We start from the raw sequence: 18,829 nt of genomic DNA on the forward strand, positions 1-18,829 counted from the left end.
AGTATGAAATATTTCTTACAATTGATGATATCATATTCATATAATTGTACTATTAACTGTAGTCCATGGTTTAAGTTAGTATTAACAATGTAGTGTAGATCTATGTATGTGTGTATTCTGTTTTGTAAGACATTTGAATTAGTCAATTTTGTCCAATATTGTTATATCCACTTGTGTTCTCATTTGGCTAATAACTGTGTGGAAATATTTTTGCATCCTTTCACTACATTCTTTGCTTGAGTAAATTCAATTACTGTACTTTTGCAGCTCCAAATTTCTCTTCTTTTATAATTTCTATCTCTAGTTTATTCTGTGAGTTTTTTGTTTTCCTGCTTTCCTTTATTTCTTTCCATATGGATTCATTTAGGTTATGTATATTTTTAAGATAAGTCATTTAACATCTTAAACAAATTGCTCTATTTTATGAGCTTCCTCAGGAATGTTTTCTTGCAAACATTTTTTTTCTGTGAGTGGGTTATAGTTTCCCTTTTTGTTGGTCTTGTAACTTTTTGTTGATTCCTGGACATAAAAAGATAACAGGAATAAAAAGCCCTGTTTCAAGACATCTCTGCCAGTTTCACCTGAGGGGTGTGGAACAATGGCTGCCCTTAGTTCTGGTTCCTCAGTGGTCTCAAAAGCAGTGAGTAGCAATCAGACAATGTGCTAGCTTACTTAGAAAGAATTGTTTCTTAATGTGCATCCTGACACCAGTGAATTCAACCTCAAACCTGGGTCACAGTCTCATCTCTGTAAGAAATCTTACTAGGATTGTCTTAGTAATGGTATCATGCATTTTTTAGTAGATATTTTTAAAGTTATTTATCTCCCCTTCCTCCCCAACCCCCCCCACATTGTCTGCTTTCTGTGTCCACTCACTGTGTGTTCTTCTGTGACTGCTTCTAGCCTTATCAGCAGCACCGGGAATCTGTGTTTCTTTTTGTTGCATTATCTTGTGTCAGCCCTCTGTGTGTGGTGACATTCCTGGGCAGGCTGTACTTCCTTTCACACTGGGCGGCTCTCCTTGCAGGGTGCACTCCTTGTGCATGGGGCTCCCCTACACAGGAGACACCCCTGCGTGGCACAGCACTCCTTGCATGCATCCGCACTGTGCATGGGCCAGCTCCACACGGGCCAAGGAGGCCTGGAGTTTGAACTGCAGACCTCCCATGTAGTAGGCAGATGCCCTATCCATTGGGCCAAGCCCACTTCCTGGTATCATGCATTATTATTGCTCTTCATTTGTGGTCAATGTTATTAAACACTGTTGAGTTTCTGTGTCTGTGACATTTTTACCCTTTATTAACAATGATGTCAGAGTTTCCTCCCCACACATACAGCCTTTTCATGGTCTCCCAAAGCCATGCTCAATGTCATTTCATGTCAGGAGCCTCCAGCCATCCATGCAAGACCTTGCTCACACTTGTACCTGGCAGCTTATGCCTCCCCCAAAACTAAGTTAAGTCTCCATTTGGAGACCAGGAATTGCTGGTGATGGCCTGCAGGGCCATGGGGGGAGGCTTGTTGTCCCACCCAGTTTACCCTTTGATGCCTTTTGGGTGAACATCAACCAAATTCTCCAAATTCACTGCAGGGGACAGATCAGAGCCAGCTTGCTTCAGGGCTCTGAGCAGTAGATTCACTTTACCTGACAGGAGCCTCCTTTCTACCCTTTGCTGAGGCTTCAGACAGTGGTCCAAGGTGCACATCCACACCACCCAGCCAGCATCTGCCAGGACCAGCCATCTGTTTGGAGGCCTCATGAGGCAGCCCCCAGATGGTCTAAGTTTCTGGAAGATGGTCCGACAGCCAAAACCAAGTCAGCTTGCTAGGGAGTTCCCAGGGTCTTTGCCCTGAGCAGCAACTGTCAGTGGTGAGACAGGGATTCCAAGGGTAACATGAAAAATTTCTCCCAGGCCCTCTTCAATGGCTGGAATGTTGTCCTGCTGGACCCTTTAGGCTGATATGGCCTGGGGAAAAACAGCTGTCTCTCTCTGCCCTGGCCAAGAAAAGTCTCATAGTTCATGTGCCCTTACAGCATTTCAGGCCGATTTTCCAGTTCCAACTGTCAGATTGCTTATTGTATTGGAAGTCAATAGGACATTCTAAATGATGTTTTTCCATAGATGTCTGGGTGGCAGTAGCTGAGCATTTATATTGTCAAGGTTGTGGACTACTCAGGAGATTCCAGTGTGCACCTTCAGAGTTAGATTGAGGGTTAAGTTTTGAGAGACACTGAAGTTTAAGTTTATAGTTAGAGAGGTAAGGACAAAGTTGTGGTTATGGTGATGGTTAGAAATAGTTTTCCTCAAAATCTCCTCTGGAGGTACCTGTTCAGATATGAACCTGTGTCTTGAAATTGTTCCTGTGACACTGGTACAGGTCTGTGGGTTTTGGGCAAGGTCTATACAACATATCATTTCACTTGGAAATCCACAGTGGAGCAGCCAGGAATTTTTAGTCACACTTCTAATGCCATTTCCTTCCAGAGAGGTGGGATTTCTTGTGACAGGATAATCCAAAATCCTTTTCAGTGCTCTTTTGTTATCTGAGGGCATGTGTTGCTCATAACATTTCTCATATTCACATTTTATGGTGGAAACTGCTGGACTCTGACTTCTGGGCTCAGAGATGGCACCGCAGGTCTGGCCTGGATATTGGTTGATGCTCCTTGGTTGTATGACAGTTCTGAAAAAGTTCAATCCTCTTATGGTGTCATTTTCATGCCAGCACTCATGGAATCCCCAAGAGTGATCCAGTTTTGCTTGAGGGTAATCTGTGGCATAACTAGGTGGATTAACATCCTGAAAGTCCCACTCGAGTCACCTAGACAAAGCACAGGTAACGGAAGAGGCTGGTGGAGGTCTTTTCTGCAGCCTTCCTCCCTAAAATTGTCAAAAAACCCTTAGGGAGCTGGCAACAGCCCTTGCTGGGCAGGGAGGCCTTTGCTGGGAGTGTCTCCTGATCATTAGCTGTTCCTGACAGAAATTAGTGGCTTTAGTGCCCTTCTGAAAAAACATTCAAAGTCTCCCTTCAGCTCCTGGGGTCTCAATGAACTTGTCCTAAAGAGGAACACACCTAAACTTTGTGTGTAAGGGGTTTTCAGGTTGGAGATATTGTCCCAAGTTACCTTCCTCAGGCCACTGGGCTGCAGTGGTCTCTTCTGCACCAGGGGTGGAGGCCATACACCCTGGCTGTCCAGGATGGGAACTGTCCCCTATACACCTGCACACACCTGGATGGGTAAATTCAGGGCAGGTGGTCATGTACCACCTTGGCAAGGTCCTCCTGGGATACATCCACCACCTCAGAGGCAGCATCTCCTCTTTGTCCTCTTGTCAGCCCTGCTTTTCCATCCTATAGGTCTGCCCATCAGTCTTCCAGGCTCCTGTGGCCACTTTCTCCAGATAAATGCTATAGTTTCTTCCATTACTAGTCACAATTGTTCTTAGTAGAATACCAGTAAGTTCACTCTAATTCATATTTTATTCATCCATCCTGTGTACCCTGGGTTGGTGATGTCCTCTCGACCTTTATGTTGAGAGAGGGTTTAGATCCCACATGGTTGATGGATGTGAATCTCCTGCTTATAGTTGTAGGCACTCTTGGTTCCCTGGTATGGTGGTTGACAATCTTCATTTCCCTGTTAGCTGACCTGTGTAAGTCCAACAAAATGAAGAGTAGGAATTGCAACTCTGCTGAGGCTCAGGGCCCAGCTGGCATATGGCAAGTCCAGAGATTCAAGTCTCCTGGGTATACACCAACCCCAGTGCCAACTACAGGTTCAGTAAAAGTGACAGAAGTGGCATGTGTAGAAAGGTCTCACCTAAGTCCAACTCCACACTCAGGAACACAAATTCCAAAGTAGGGCCCACTGGCAAGGCACTGAACTCCAGAGCCAACTGCCTAAACCATAGAACCTGTGTGTCTCCATAACCCTCAGGAGAACCAGTACCTGGGGTTTTATCTGCTTTGGCTATCTCTGGGATCCTGCTAAGTCATGCATAAACACAACCCCTCTGATGACCTTCTGACTTTTTTGAAGGCTCTTTACCATCTAAACTCATTTGTCTTTACCATTTCCCCCTTTTATTCAAGGTCTTTTTCTAGTTGCATCACCAGTTAGTGACTGGTAATAATCCTTCAGGGCAAGGGATGCTCATCACTGCGAGTCATGTCCCATTGGGGGGGATGGTAAGGTAATATGTTTACATGCTGAATTTGGCTTAGACAGTGGTCAAATTTCAGCAACATGGAGGTTCTCAGGAGGTAACTCTTAGGCACCCTGCAGCTCTGGGCCTGGTTCAAATTTCAGGCGCACAGATTCATAAACATAGTCTTCAGTATCAAGGGCTCATCATTGGAGCATTCTTCTTCACTGATCTTTGCCCTTGCACATGGAGGTTGTTGCTGTTTCATTGGGGAATGTGACACATTTCCCTGGCTAGGAACTCAGCACTCCCTCAGTTGTCATTTGTAACAGTAACTACTATGAATATACCCAAAATATATCCAAACATTTTATGTACCCTATATACATGCCCTGGAGAACTCCCTCCCAACATTGTGTCCCCCATCAATAACACCCCATACCAGAGTTCCTCCTCTGCCATAGCTGGACCCCTCTGTGATCCAAACATCTTCAAAAATGAACCCTAATATATTGCCAAATTCAATTAATATGAAAATGAAGTAGTAGTGATAGGTTTAAAGATTAGTAGTAGATTGCATACTATTTTAGAAATACTAAATAGAGTAAAAATAAATTGGGGTATTAAAAAGTGCAAAATATCATAAAACTTTGTTTTGACATTTTGCCTTTCATCACTCTAATAGGTGTTGCCATGTATGTACAGTGGCAAGGCCGTTTCTTTCACTTCTTCCTCAGTGTCTACATCCTTTCTTTTTTTCCCTAATTTTTAATTTTGTCTTCAAAAATGTTTTAAATCATGTTAAAGTCCCATAAAATATAGGGGACTCCCATATATCCAACATCAAACCCTTTTCACCCATAAAGTCCCATAAAATATGGGGGACTCCCATATATCCAACATCAAACCCTTTTCACCCTTCCCCAGCAATGATCTTTTTACATGTTCATGTTATAGTTGCTGCAGCTGATGTAAAGGTATTGAAACATAGCTATCAAACACGGTTTCATTTTGGATTACATTATGCTTTATATTTTAGACAGTACAATTTTTCTAATCTTTTATTTTTTATTTTCATTTTTTCAAGATTTTTATTTCTCCACCCCTCTCCCCCAGTTGTCTGCTCTGTGTCCATTTGCTGTGTGTTCTTCTGTGTCTGCTTGTATTCTTGTCACCAGCACTGGGAATCTGTGTTTCTTTATGTTGCATCATCTTGCTGCATCAGCTCTCCATGTGTGCTGTGCCACTCATGGGCAAGCTGCACTTTGTTTCATGAGGGACAGCTCTTCTTACAGGGTGCACTCATTGTGCATGGGTCTTCCCTACATGGGGGACACCCCTGTGTGGCATGGCACTCCTTGTGTGCATTAGTGCTGCATGTGGGCCATCTCACCACATGGGTCAGGAGGTGCAGGATTTGAACCCTGGACATCCCATGTGGTAGACAGATGCTCTATCAGGTGAGCCAAATCCACTTCCCAAATTTTCTAAAATTTTAGTTACCTTATGTTTTACATTATGGTTTACATTTTAGCCTATAGACTTTTATACATTTTTGGTGTAATTTAACATGTCTTATATCCGTCATTGCATGAGCTTATGGAACACTTCCATTGACCCCCAGTTACCCTGCTTCCATCTACTCTAGTCCTCTCTCTCCCTCCCCTCAGGATGCACAGTGACAACCAATACTCACTGTTTGAAGGACCAGATTCATGGATACTTACCACAATGCTGAGGGCTTGATATACTAGACTGTCCTCCCCCATTGGGAACCACCAATTCTCTTGAGAGACACAATTCCATCTATTTCAGAAGATCAGGCTTCCCCAGGATGTGGGCACACCTTCCCACTTATTGTATGAGTTTCCACCCAATGATATAACACACTATAACACTATGAGAAGATGAGCATTCACACACTCCCTAGAAGCCTGCCCCTGTACCAGATGCCCCACCTTAAGGAACTTAACCAGATAATCCTTCTTTATTAAATTTTCTAAAGAGTTTGTCAACATTATAGTTTAAACCACATACCCAACAATCTCCCATGTTCAATTGTTCCCCCAGCCCTCCCCCTGATTCCTTAGGCCATCTGACCCATCCTCCCACCCGAGACCCCCTCAGACCTGCAAAGACCCACCCAATATTTTCCCTATGCCCCCATCTTATCCCTTCCTTGTACAACTGCTTAACCTCCACTTTATCATAGATTTCACTCATGTAGACATCAGTGCACAACCTTCCTCTCCCTGCAATTTCCTGTAAGCCTATCATCCAGTTTCTAGCTCTCTGAGACAGCTTGGTTTGATTATTTCATATCAGAAAGGTCATGTAGTATTTGTACTTCAATGCATGGCTTGCTTCACTATACATAAGGGCCTCAAGATTCATCCATGTTTTCCCATTTGTTTGTACTGTATTTCTTCTTATAGCTGAGTAGTATTCCATTGTATGTATAGACAACAGTTTGTTTATCCATTCATCTGTCGATGGGTTTTGGGTTGATTCCAAATTTTAGCAATAATGAAAAATGGCACTATGAACATTGGTGTGCATAGGTTTGTGTCCTTGTTTTCAGTTCTTCTGCATATATACCCAGTAGAGTGATTGCTGGGTCATATGGCAAATCTACAGGTAGTTTTTTGAGAAACTGCCAAACTGTTCTCCAGAATGGCCGGATTCTACTGCATTCCCAATAGCACTGGATGAGTGTTCCCATTCCTCCTCATCCCCTCAAACACGTGTAGTCTTCTATTTTTTGATAGCTGCCAGTCTGATGGGAGTAACATGGTATCTCCTAGAAATTTTGATTTACATTTCCCTAATAGCTAGTGATTTTGAGCATCTTTTCATGTGCTTTTTGGCCATTTGAATTTCTTCTTTGAGAAAGTGTCAGTTCAAATTTCTTGACCATTTTTTAAGTGGGTTGTGTGACTTTTATTTTATTTTGAACCCATAATTTCCAAGGGCTACATTTTCCACATCCTCAAAACCATTTTTTTTCCCTAAAACCAGCATTAAAGCATGTGTGTAGTAGCACCTCATTTTTATTTTTGGTATCTTATGTGCATTTCTCTAATGGCTAATGATGTTGAGCATCTGTTTACATGCTTTTTGGGCATTTGTATATATTCTTGGCAGATATGTCTATTCAAGCCATTTTCCCATTTTTTAATGGGGCTGTTTGTCCTTTTGTTGAGTTATAGTAATTCTCTTTATGTTTTGTATATTACGCTATTAGCAGAAACAGAGTTTCCAAATATTTTCTGTCCCTTTTTAGGTTTACTTTTTTTAGGTTTTGGAAAAGTAGTATTGTAGTAAAGTAGTTAAGTAGAGCTCAGGGTTCAAATTTTGGGATTAGGTCCTCTTTCTGACTTCTGGAGACTCATACAATAAGTGGGCTTATATTTAAATTTAGAGCCACTGCGGTCACCCCTCGGGCTGAAGTGTGGTTTGCTGGCCAACCGAGCAAACCGTCGCAAGCCACCTTCTTGCTCTGTGATCCCCATGAGCTTGCCTAAGAGGGTCAAGAGTGCAAGGGGAGCAGAAAATGAACATGTGGTTGGGCTGTTGGGGAAGAGCAGGGTTGCAGACTTCTTCATGTCCTGTTGCTGGGCAGAGCTTGGATGCCTTGCTCAGGACGGTGTGCTCCCACGCAGTGCTTTTCATCAGAGAGCTCTTCCCATCCTGGGAACACTGGACCCTTTTTTTTTTTTTTTTTTTAATACAAAAGGATTTATTAAAAAACCAGTAAGACATTACTACATCATGACACTGTCACACTGGGCTTTTAACACAAGACTTGCTCTACAATACTGGGGAAGGGGCATAAAATAAATTGATTCTGAAGCATAGCAATTAAGAAATAAATCAATGAAAGCAAATTTCTTTTAATAGTACTCAGAGTTAAACTTCAGAGGGACCCAAGGTCATACTTCCATTTGGGGACTTGATAGAAAAATTTTAGTTTGAATTGCTATTAGCAAGGTGGTAGGAGCCACCCTCACATGAATCTTCAAATTGGAAAATACTGCTTCACCACCTGTTGGGGATAAGTTGCAAATGGAATAATTTAGTGTGGTTTGTAGCTATTTTGATGACCGCCTCACCTGGATTCTTTCCCATAACCACTCTGCTGATCACCACCTCTTCCACGAGCTCTTCCTGCAAATCCTCCTCTAGATCCCTACTGTTGCTGTTGCTGATACTGTTCCTTTGACATGGCTACTTTTATTTCACATTTACTGAGACCAACATTATGGTATTTCTTTTCCATTATCTTCTCCACTGGTTCCTCTTCTTGAAAGGTAATAAAGCAGAATCCATGCCTCTTATTGGTCTTGTCCACGGGGGGCTCTATGATTTCCACCTTATGAAAAACCACCAAAGTACTTCCTTATTTTCTCTTCAGGTGTATCTGGAGAAAGGCCACCAACAAAATTTTTTTTAACAGGCTCTTTTGTTTTCATGGCTTTGGCCCTTTTAGGATCAATCACCTTCCCATTCAATTTATGTTCTTTCTGACTCTTTAAATAGCACAAAGCCAAAACCCCTTCATCACCCTGTGATAGGATCTAACTTCAGAGTACAGTCTACAACTTCCCCAAATTTGGAGAAGTAGCCCTTCAGATCTTTCTTTGTAGTGTCCCAGCTAAGGCCTCCTGTAAACATTTTCCCTTTATCCTCCTTGTTCTTACTGGCATCGATCTTTGCCCCCTCCGACTCGGCGCTGCCCCCTTTGGTGCCTCTGGCCACGGTTCCGCCCCCCCCCCCCCCCCCCCCCGTCCCAGCTTCGCTTCCTGCCAACGCTGCTGCCTCCTGCTCCACCACCACCATGGCTCCCTCCTGCTCACCTGCCGAGGCGCCTACCGCTGCCGTTACCACCGCCACTGCCCTGTCCCCGCCGAACTCTCCTCCGACATCGTGCTACTGCCTGCACCGCCGCCACCGAGACTACACCCGCCACTGCCCTGAACTGAAACTAGCAGCAAAGTAATCCCCGCTGCTGCCATGCACCCGCTCTACCTCGCGAGACACACAAGACAGAGAGGGAGCACGCGTGGCTGCAAAAGCTCCTGCACCTCTCCCTGGCCTGTCCCCTCGCCTCCCACTCTCGTGTGGCATGCACTCCTGCTTTTTTTGGCTGCACTTAAAAAGAAAAAGAAGTAGTGGCAGCCCCTCTTGCTGCCTCCTCACTTTAATGGCGCCGCTGTGGACCACCTAAAATGGCCAACTGAACCACTAGACCCTTTTGATGGAAGGTCTGGCCTTTTGGGAAGTTCTCTATGACTCATATCAATTCAACTGGCAATCTGCAGATGAGGTTCCAGGAAAATTCTGTCACAATTCTAAAGTCATGACCTTCCAGTCAGGTGGAATTTCCTATTAGAGTGCAACCCAAACCCCTTTTCTGTGGCACTCACCTGAGGGCATATGATGCCACCAAACATTTTCTAATGTTCATGTAGACTGATGGAAAATGCTTGAGTCTGGCTTTTTCTTCCCTGAGATGGACCATAGATCTTGTATGGATACTGGTTGTTGCTCCTTGGTTTTATGAACACCTTGGAAATTTTTCAAATCCTCTCGGTGTGTCATTCTCATGCTAACACACCGGGAGCCCAGGGCAAGTCATCCAGGTTTGCTTATGGGGACTTCTTGGGATTGCTAGGTGGATTAATTTTTGAAAGCTGTTCAATTCCTGATCCAGTCACCTGGACAAGACACAGGGAGGAGGCAATGCAGGTGGAGGCCTTTTCTGACACTAGCCTGCAGTAGATTTTCAATGTGCCCTCAGGAACTGTCACCAACCCTTGGCAGGTGGGGAGGATTAGCTAGGAATGTATCCTGATTATTAGCTGTTCCTGAAAGAAAGTTGTGGTCTCAGGGCCCTTCTAGAAGTACATGAAATGACTCACTTCATCTCTGTGGAGCTCGATGAAACTTCTGTGAATGGGGATTGGGCCAGGTGCACATAAACTCTGCATGTAGGAGGTTGTCAGCATGGTGACAGTGCTCAGTGCACCTTTTTCAGGTCTCTGGGCTGCAAGTAGACCCCGTAGAAACTGGTGAGGAGGCCATGCTGCCCTGGATATCCAGGACTGGAGGAGATTCCTCCTCACCAGCACACACCTGGATGGGTAAATTGAGGGAAGGTGGTCCTACACAATGTTGGCAAGGCCCTCCTGGGCTGCATCTACCACTTCAGAGGCAATGACTCTCCTTCAACCTCTTCCCACAACTTCCCATCCATCTGCCCAGGCCTCCCTTGTTCTGGGGTCATTGGGAAGGATAGCCAGGGTGAAGTAGTCAAAGCATGAATGGGCATGGATGGAGCCCATTAGAAGGCCTGAGGCTTGGAGCAGAAAGTGTGAGCAGTGAGGAGCACAAGTCATTCTGCCACTGACCTACTGGGAGTTCATAACCACGGTGTCTATTGGTGGTCTGGGGGACAGGGAAGACTGCTGTGCCAACATGAGAGAGGTTTAGTGCCCAGTGCCTGCAGGTGCTGGTGGGTCTTCTGGCCACAGGGAATTATGGGAAGCCACTGTCATGCTGCCCTACTGCCCCGAGTGCTAAAGGGCTGATTGGGACAGAGCTGCCCCAATGGCTGCTCCAGTATCTGCTCTGATGTGAGGTCAGCCCAAGGTGTGTCCCGAGGCCTCCTGCCTCATGGGGTGGGTCCTCCATACCTCTCCTTGTCCTATTGTATTCTTAGCCCCAGGCTGCTCCAGCCAGTCTGAGGGAGAGAGTTGGAAGTGTAATGCCCTGAGGAGGCAGGTTCCAGGAACAGGGACTTGGAGGCAGGTGGGCAGTGGTGACAAGTGAACAATGTGGATGTTGGGAAGGTAGGGCTGCAGCACCACCCTGGCAGGCACCCACCAAGGCTGAGGGACTTGACTGATGGGGAGAGATGGAGCTCCCCTTGTTTCACTGGCAATGGCCACCTGAGCATGCATATTTAATGCAAGGTGGGTCCCTCCAGCCTCCCTGCTTTGTCAATCAGAGCTCCATCCCTGACACCTCACATTCATCACCTCTGTGCATTCTCTCTGGCTACTTTCCTATCTTCCAATATACTCAGAATCCTGCTGCATCAAACTGGGTTCAAGCCTCAGCTCTTTTTAGGTTATCCCATCATTTGAATAGGTCGTATATGGTGCCAAGTATTCAAATTTCGGCATTTTCAAAAAATATTATTTTTCCAGTATGTTCTACATAAAATTAAAACATGAATCACAACTTTTTATTGACAGAAACGCAAATCTAAAAACAATAGCTGAGTATAATCCTTTGTATGACAGGTCTTATCATGAGAGGAATAAATACTCGCATTTCACTTAAGCCAGCTTCCGAGTCAGTGTTCTTTTTATTTTTTTTTAAGATTTTATTTATTTATTTATTTATTTCTCTCCCCTTACCGCTCCCCACCCTGGTTGTCTGTTCTCTGTGTCTATTTGCTGCATCTTCTTTGTCTGCTTCTGTTGTTGTCAGCGGCATGGGAATCTGTGTTTCTTTTGGCTGCATCATCTTGCTGTATCAGCTCTCCGTGTGTGTGGCACCATTCCTGGGCAGACTGCACTTTCTTTCATGCTGGGCAGCTCTCCTTATGGGGCACACTCCTTGCACGTGGGGCTCCCCTATGCGGAGGGCACCCCTTCGTGGCACAGCACTCCTTGCACATGCATTAGCACTGTGCATGGGCCTGGTCCACACGGGTCAAGGAGGCCCGGGATTTGAACCGCAGACCTCCCATGTGGTAGACGGATGCCCTAACCACCAGGCCAAGCCTGCCACCCCAGTCAGTGTTCTTTATCTGAAAATTGCTTGCAAATGTGCATCTAGTAATGCTGGCTGTGTGCCTCAGAGCAGAGTAAGGTGCCTGGGACCCTACCCTTCTTTAATACACGAGAGGTTTAAAAAGTTCCCTCAAATACCGGCTGGTGAATGATAGAATAAAAAAGCTGTAGGTGTTAAATGACTTATATTTCCAGCAGCCACCTGCATTGTCTGACTCTCCTGTTCCTGCCTGTCACATACTTTTCCACAATCAGTGGTGTCCCATGTTAGCAGATTCCACTTCAGGTTATCCCAAGTTAGTGTTTTATCTGTATCTTTGAACATATTCTTCCCTGTCTTGCAGTAATCTTTTGTAATACATTCTGTATGATCTAGGCATAGAGGGTGATTTTCTGCCAGCTTGACCTTGGCAGGAAACACCGAGCTCTTCTTTGATAAGCTCAACTGAGCAGTCTGTTCTCAACAGGACCAAGGCCCTTATAATCCTTTGCCTTCATTTCCCTCCATTTGAATCAATTTTCAGTATATGTAGCAGTTTGCTATGGTTATGAATTCCAAAAATTGTTATTGGAATTTGTTTGTCATCTGATCTGTACCTGGGAAAGACTAAGCTATGAGGAGGGCTTGGATTGGGCCACCTCACTGGGTAGGCCATTGAGTCTCCATCACACGGGCAGTGGTGACTGGCAGAGAAAAGGCATGGTGAAGGAAACAGTTGAGGATTCTTGAAGTTGGAGTTTGATGCTGAAGCCTTAGCTGGAATCCCAGGAAGTAAGCTCAGAGAGGAAACAGAAGCAAGCCTCAGGAAGACAGGACTTGAGGCAGGGGAAGAACACAGAGGAATAGAAACAGCTCCTTCAATGGGGCAGAATCCCCGGGGTAAGTGAGAGACAGAGCCCTTCACCTGATTGTCTCCAGCTGACCTTGTGGAGAGAGGCAAAGCCTTAGAGAGCCTCATAGTCTACAGCTGCCCTTATGGAACAATCAGAGGAGCTTAGCCCAGAAAGAAGCAAGACTTGGGAAGAGAGGAAGCCAGGAAGCCTGAACCCTGGCTGATGTTGCCAGTCTTGCTCCAAGATGTTCAAATAGATTTGTCGAGGGAAGTAACTTAGGCATTATGGCCTGGTATCTGTAAGCTCCTACCAGAAAGAAATAGCTTCAGTGGAGACTAGCAGGCTTGTGGAATTGTGCCTCAGCACCCCTTTGGCTGACCAGTCCAGCACACATCTTGTTATCTTGTTAACAGTAACAATACTGTGCTATTTTCCCCTTCCACTATTACCAGACATTTTCCATCATGCAAAACTGAAATCCTTTACTCCTGATACCTGCCTCAAGTCCATGTGGTCATCGATATTTTGTCTCTGTGCAGTTCATTATTTACCCAGCTGATTTCAGTGCAGTTCTGTGGTGCTTTTCCTTGTGCTGACTTCAGTTAGCACAGTGCTTTCATGGTTCATCCATATTTCAGGTCTTTCCAGAACAGTATGCCTTTTCATAGCTGTACAGTTCTCTGTTGCTTATATGTACTATTTAGTTTATGCATTCATTGATGGACATTGTAGTTGCTTCCACATTTGGCTGTTGCAAATAAAGACACTGAAATCATTCCTGGGTAACGTTTTGTTTGAACCCCTATTTTGACCTTTCAGTAGGAAAGTAGGTGTGCAACTGCTAAGTCATATGGAAATTCTATGGTTAACTGAGGCATCACCAAACTGGAATCTAAAGTGTCTTCACCCTTTGAACTTTCTCTCTGCAAGGTGTGAGGGTTTTGGTTATGCAACATCTACTTTAGTAGTTATCCAACATTTTTAAAGAAGTGGTAGCACTTCCTTTGTTATTTGTATTACCCTAATGTCTCAGGATGTTTAGCACCTTCTCATGTGCTTATTTCTCATTAGTATATCTTATTTGGAAAAGGTCCAGGCAACTGCCCATATTTTAAGTGCAGTATTTCTCCTTTTATTCTTGACTTTCAGTAGCCTATAGGCTTGGCATATTAAGCTCCCATCACACAGACGATGTTCAAGTGTTTTGTCCCTACTTCAGGACATTTTCTTTTTCCTTTCTTGAGAATGGACTTTCATGCAGAAAAGTTTTTAATTCTGATGAGTCTGTTCTTGTGATCTTAGGGAATGATCTTTCCTTCTTGAGCAGGTATTTTCATCTTAGCTGGTTTTTCATCAATATCCTTTATCATATGGAGGAAGTTGCTGTCTCCTGCTACCTTTCTGAATGATTCCTTAACATGAACGGTTGTGGGAATTTTTCAAAAGCATTTTCTAAGTCAACTGAGGGGATCATAATGGCCTGTATCTTTCACTCTATAAACGTGGTCATTACCATATTGATTTTTTCCTTTAATTGTGGAAAAATATTCAAAGCATAAAAATCATTTTAATCATTTTAAGTGGGACACGTGGTGACATTGATTGAGTTCATTGATAATATTGGGTAGCTTTGACCACTGTATTCAGACTCTTTCCATCATCCCACCCAGACCTCATTCCCCTTTAGCAATAACTCCCAACTCCCTCCTTTCACAACTCCTCTTTTGAATGACGCTGTCATGAATATTGCCATAGATCTATCTGGTTGAGTCCCTGCTTTCAGTCCTCTGGTATGTTTTCTTGGAGTGGAATTGCCAGCTCCCATGGTAATTCTGTGTTTAGCTTTCTGGCTGCAGCATTTTAGTTTCCCACCCATATTATCTAAGGGGTCCATTTTTCCACATCTTCTCAACCATTTGTTTCCATAACAACAGCTTTCAAGTGTGTGTGTAGTAAGTAGTGCCTCATTTTTATCTTTGGTATCTTATTTGTATTTCTCTAATGGCTAATGATGTTGAGCATCTGTTTATGTACTTTTCAGTCATTTGTATGTATTCTTGGCAGATATGCCTATTCAAGCCCTTTTCCCATTTATTGCTGTGGCTCTTTGTGGTTTGGTGGAGTTACAGTAATTCTCTTTATGTCCTGTACATTACACTATTAGCAGAAATAGGGTTTCCAAATATATTCTTTCCTTTTTTGGCGGTTTTTTTTTTTTTTTCACTTTATTGGAAAAGCAGTGTAGTAGTAACATGCAGTTAAGTAGGGATAAGGGTTCCCAATTCGGGAATAGGTACATTTTCTGGGCCAGGGCCTACGTTTCAGGTTAGAGCCACCTTCTCACTCTGTGGTCCCCACAAGCTTGCCTAAGAGGTTCAAGGTTGTGAGAGGAGCTGAAAATGAAGGGTTGGCAGGGCTGCTGGAGAAGAGCAGGGTTGCAGACTTCTCCATGTCCTGTTGCTGGGCAGAGCTTGTATGCCTTGCTCAGGATGGAGTGGTCCCATACAGTGGTTTCAATCAGATGGCTCTTCCCCTCCTGGGAACACTGGACCCTTCTGTTAGAAGGCCTGGCATTTTGGGAAGTTCTCTAGGACTTACATTGCTTCAGCTGACAATCTGCAGATGAGGCTCCAGGAAACTTCTGTCACACTTTGAAAGCAGTGACCTTCCGGCCAGGTGGAATTTCCTATACAATGTAGCCCAATCCCCTTTTCTTGGACCTCAGCTGAGGGCATATGATGCCACCTAACATTCTCTAACATTCATGTTGACTGACGGAAAATGCTCGAGTCTGGTGTGTTCTTCCCTGAGATGTACCGCAGGTCTTGTACGGATTCTGGTTGCTACTCCTTGGTTTTATGAACATCTTGGAAAAATCTCAAATCCTCTCAGTGCATCAGGCTCCTACCAATATGCCCAGAGTCTGAGGAAAGTCATCCAGGTTTGCTTATGGGGAGTTCCTGGGATTGCTAGGTGGATTGCCTTTTGAAAGTTGTTAAAGTCCCAATCCCATCACCTGGATGAAGTGCAGGGATCAGAAGAGGCAGGTGGAGGCCTTTCCTGGCACCAGCCTGTGCTAGATTTTCAATGTGCCCTCAGGAACTGGCACCAGTCCTTGGCAGGCAGGGAGGCTTAGCTAGGAGGGTCTTCTTGTCATCAGGTGCTCCTGACACAGAAAACGATGGCCTCACAGTTTGCCTTCTGCAGGTAGATGAAATGGCTCACTTCAGTGCCCAGCATCTCGGTGAAGCTACTGTCAAAGGGGAATGGGCTGGGTGCACATACACGCTGCATGTAGGTGGTTGTCAGCAGGGTGACAGTGCTCAGTGGACCTTTATAAGGCCTCTGGGCTACAGCAGACAATGCAGAAACTGGTGAGGAGGCCTTGCCCCTTTGGCTGTCCAGGCTTGGAGGAGGTTCCTCCTCACCAGTACACCCCTGGATGGGTAAATCTAGGGCAGATGGTCCTGCATTGTGTTGGCAAGGCCCTCCTGAGCTGCTTCCAACACTTTGCAGGCAGCGACTCTTCCTCGACCTTTCCTCACTACTTCCCCTTCATCTGTCCAGGCCTCCCCTGTTCTAGGGCTGTTTGAAAGTATAGCCAGCCTGAAGTAGTCACAGCTTGCATGGGATTGGATGGAGCCCATCAGAACTCCTGGGACTTGGGGCAGAAGGGCTGAACAGTGAGGAGCACAGGTCATCCAGCCACTGACCTGCTGGGAGTTTCTAATCACGGAATCTGTTGGTGGGCTGAGGGATGGGGATGACTGCTGTGCCAATGTGAGTGAGAACTTTAGTGCCCAGTGGCTGCAGGTGCTGGTGGTTCTTGTGGCTGCAGGAAACTACGGGAAGCCCCTGTCATGCTCCCTTACCACCCTGAGTGCTGAAGGGCTGATTGGGACAGAACTGCCCCCATTTCTCCTGCAGTATCTGCCCTGAGGTGCAGGTGAGCCCAAGGTGTGTCCCCAGGCCTCCTGCCTCACAGGGTGGATCCTCCACACCTCTCCTAGTCCTTAATGTACTTCTAAGCCCAGCTGCTATTGCCCATCTGAGGGATGGGGTTGGAGTTTTAGTGCTCTGAGGAGGCAGGTGCCAGGAACACTGGGACTTGGAGGCAGGTGGGCAGTGGTGCCAATTGAACTTGGTGGCTATTAGGAAGGGGGGGCTGAAGCACCACGCTGGCAGCTACCAACATGTGACAGGCTCATCCACCAAAGCTGAGGGACCTGGCTGATGGGGAGAGACAGAGCTCCCCTTCTTGCACTGGCTGTGGCCACCTGAGCATGCATAACTTAATGCAAGGTGGGTACTTCTGGCCTCCCTGCTTTGTCAATCAGAGCTCCATCCCTGACACCTCATCTTCAGCCCCTGTATGCTTTCTCTCTGGCTACTTTTCCTACCTTTGAATATAATCAGGATCCTGCCGTGTCCAACTGGGTTCAAGCCTCAGCTCTTTTTAGGTTATCCCATCATTTGAATAGGTCGTATATAGTGCTGAGTATTCAAATTTCTGCATTTTCAAAAAATATTATATTGCCAGCATGTACTATATAAAATTAAAACATGAACCACAACTTTTTATTGACAAAAACTCAAATCTAAAAATAATAGCTGAGTATATTCCTTTGTATGACAGGTCTATAATGAGAGGAAGGGATACCTGCATTTTGCTTAAGCCAGCTTCCGAGTCAGTGTTCTTTACCTGCAAATTGCTTGCAAATGTGCATCTCCTAATGCTGGCTGTGTGCCTCTGAGCAGAGGAAAGTTGATGGGACCCTACCCTTCTTTCATACATGAGAGGTTTAAAGAGTCCCCTCAAATACCGGCTGGTGAATGACAGAATAAAAAAGCTGTAAGTGTTAAATGACATATTTCCAGCAGCCACCTGCAGTTGTTGACTCTCTTATTGCTGCCTGTCACATACTTTTCCACCATCAGTGGTGTCCCATGTGAGCAGATTCCACTTCAGGTTATCCCAAGTGAGTATTTTATCCATATCTTTGAATATATTTTTACCTGTCTTGCAGTAATCTTTTGTAATACATTCTGTATGATCTAGGCATAGAGGGTGATTTTCCACCAGCTTGACCTTGGCAGGAAACACCAAGCTCATCTTTTAGAAGTTCAACTGAGCAGTCTGTTCTCAACAGGAGCAAGCCCCTTATAATCTTTGCCTTCATTTCCCTCCATTTGAAACAATTTTCAGTATATGTAGCAGTTTGCTATGGTTATGAATTCCAAAAACTGTTATTGGAGTGTGCTCATCATTGGGTCTGTACTGGGGATAGACTAAGCAATGAGGGGGGCTTTGATTAGGCCATGTCACTAGGACATGGAGCCCCATCCCATGGGCAGTGGTGACTGGCAGAGAAAAGGCATGGCAAAGGACAGAGTTGAGGAATCTTGAAGTTGGAGCTTGATGCTGAAGCCTTAGCTGAAAGTAAGCTCAGAGAGGAAAGAGAAGCAAACCCATCAAGATGTTACTTGAGGCAAGGGAAGAACACAGAGGAATAGAAACTGCTCCTTAGACATGGCAGAATACCCGGGGTGAGTGAGAAACACAGTCCTTCACCTGATTGTCTCCAGCTGACCTTGTGGAGAGAGGCAAAGCCTAGAGAGCATCATAGTCTACAGCTGCCCTTGTGGAGCAAACAGAGGAGCTTAGCCCATAGAGAAGCAAGACTTGGGAAGAGAGGAAGCCAGGATGCCTGCACCCTGGCTGATGATGCCAGTCATTTTGCTCCAAGACTTTGTCAAGGGAAGTAACTTAGGCATTACAGCCTGGTATCTGTAAGCTCCTATGAGAAAGAAATACCTTCAGTGGAGCCTAGCAGGCTTGTGGAATTGTGCATCAGCACCCCTTTGGATGATTAGTACAGCACACAACTCTGTCATCTTGTTGACATTCACAATCCTGTGCTATTTTCATTTCCCACCATTTCCAGGCATGTTCCATCAGGCAAAACTGAAATTTTTTACTGTTGATGCCTACCCCGAGTCTGTGTGCTAATAGATATTTTGTCCCTGTGGAGTTCACCATTTACC

General features: G+C 45.0%; 1 pseudogene; it reads right to left on the reverse strand.

Moving 5' to 3' along the window:
• Positions 1-8,185: 8,185 nt before the first annotated feature.
• Positions 8,186-17,897, reverse strand: LOC131277652 (heterogeneous nuclear ribonucleoprotein D0-like; annotated as a pseudogene).
• Between the last annotated feature and the right edge of the window lie 932 nt (positions 17,898-18,829).

The sequence above is a fragment of the Dasypus novemcinctus genome, unplaced genomic scaffold, assembly GCF_030445035.2.
Source record: "Dasypus novemcinctus isolate mDasNov1 unplaced genomic scaffold, mDasNov1.1.hap2 scaffold_233, whole genome shotgun sequence".
Classification (NCBI taxonomy): domain Eukaryota; kingdom Metazoa; phylum Chordata; class Mammalia; order Cingulata; family Dasypodidae; genus Dasypus; species Dasypus novemcinctus.